Source organism: Lepidothrix coronata, unplaced genomic scaffold, assembly GCF_001604755.1.
Source record: "Lepidothrix coronata isolate B3197 unplaced genomic scaffold, Lepidothrix_coronata-1.0 Scaffold179, whole genome shotgun sequence".
Lineage (NCBI taxonomy): Eukaryota > Metazoa > Chordata > Aves > Passeriformes > Pipridae > Lepidothrix > Lepidothrix coronata.
The window spans coordinates 94863-97016 of NW_016690359.1; positions in this window are offsets into that span (position 1 = coordinate 94863).

Below are 2154 nucleotides of genomic sequence, written 5' to 3' on the forward strand. Positions count from 1 at the left end.
GAGGTGGGGAAGAAAGGGGTCGGAGGGGGGGAAGGAGGGGGGGGGGGGGGGGGAGGGAGCCTCAGGGAAGGGGGTGGGAGTGAGGGGATGGTGGTGGGAAAAGGGGACTGAGGTGGGGAAGAAAGGGGTCTGAGGTGGGGAAGGAAAAAAGGGGAAGGGTCTGAGGTGGAAAAGGAGTGGGGAAGGGAAGGGGATTTAGGTGGGATACTGGGAATGGCTGGGGCTGAGGGGCTGCTGGAGGAGGGGAAGGGAGGGATCGAGGTGGGGAAGGGGCGGTTGTCTCTTGAGGGAGGGGGGTGTGGGAGGAAGGTGGGGTTTGGAATGGGGACCTGAGGGGCTGGACGGCCGGGAATAGGGTGGGAGAGGGTTGGGAGGAAAAGAGGAAAGATGTGGGAAGGGAGCCCAGCTGGGGGATGGAGGTGGATTTGGGGAGGGAATGGGCTTTGAAGGGAGCAGCAGGTGGGGTAGGGGGGAGGGTTTAGGGATTGGGAAAGGGATCTACAGGGCGGGAAAGCAGAAAATATGGTGGTTTTAGGGATGAATTTGGGATGCTGCTGAGCGCTGGCACAGGGAGGAGGGACAAAGAGGGACTGGGAAGCTGTGCTGGGCAGGAAAGTGAGGAATGACATGGAATGGGGGGTCTGGGAGGGGGATGAGGGCGAGGAACAGGGCACGGACCGGCAGGAAATTGGGAATGGAAGCGCAGGGACACGATGCAGCCGTGGACGGGGAGGAAAACTTCCAAAAGGGGGGAAAGATTTAGTGCCAGAGCGGCTCTCGTGGGGAACTCGATTGATCTCCAAGTCGATCCCGGTCGAAGCTTCCCGGGGAGCTGCTGCCTTCCCTTCCCTCCTTCCCTTCCTTCCCCCCCGCAGGGAACGTGGCTCCAAAGCTCCTTCCCTTCCTTACCCGGCTCCGTCCCCCCCGCCGGCGGATCGATGGCGCTTCCCGGGGCTTTGGATCCCGCTGTGCAGCCGGGATTGTGCTGGATAATGGCTCCGAGTTACCATGGATATGGGCTCTCCCTTAAGTGCCTGCTTTGGATGTCGCTCCTCGCGTGGCTGCATCTTATCCCGCTAAAACTGAGGCTGCTTGGAAGCTTTTCCTTGGGAAGCTGCATCATATCCCAGTAAAACTGGTGCTGCTTGGAAGCTTTTCCTTGGGAAGTTACATCATATCCCACTAAAATTGGTGCTGCTTGGAAGCTTTTCCTTGGGAAGCTGCATCTTATCCCAGTAAAACTGATGTTGCTTGGAAGCTTTTCCTTGGGAAACCACGTTGTATCCCACTAAAATTGATGCTGCTTGGAAGCTTTTCCTTGGGAAGTTACATCATATCCCACTAAAATTGGTGCTGCTTGGAAGCTTTTCCTTGGGAAGCTGCATCATATCCCAGTAAAATTGATGCTGCCTGGAAGCTTTTCCTTGGGAAGCTGCACCATATCCCAGTAAAACTGGTGCTGCTTGGAAGCGTTTCCTTGGGAAACCACATTGTATCCCAATAAAACTGATGTTGCTTGGAAGCTTTTCCTTGGGAAGTTGCATCATATTCCACTAAAATTGATGCTGCTTGGAAGCTTTTCCTTGGGAAGCTGCATCATATCCCAGTAAAACTGATGCTGCTTGGAAGCGTTTCCTTGGGAAGCTGCATCATATCCCACTAAAACTGATGCTGCTTGGAAGCGTTTCCTTGGGAAACCACGTTGTATCCCACTAAAATTGATGCTGCTTGGAAGCTTTTCCTTGGGAAGCTGCATCATATCCCAGTAAAATTGATGCTGCTTGGAAGCATTTCCTTGGGAAACCACATTGTATCCCAGTAAAATTGATGTTGCTTGGAAGCATTTCCTTGGGAAACCACATTGTATCCCAGTAAAATTGGTGTTGCTTGGAAGCTTTTCCTTGGGAAGCTGCATCATATCCCAGTAAAATTGATGCTGCTTGGAAGCTTTTCCTTGGGAAGCTGCATCATATCCCACTAAAACTGATGCTGCTTGGAAGCATTTCCTTGGGAAACCACGTTGTATCCCACTAAAATTGATGTTGCTTGGAAGCTTTTCCTTGGGAAACCACATTGTATCCCAATAAAACTGATGTTGCTTGGAAGCTTTTCCTTGGGAAGCTGCATCATATCCCACTAAAACTGATGCTGCTT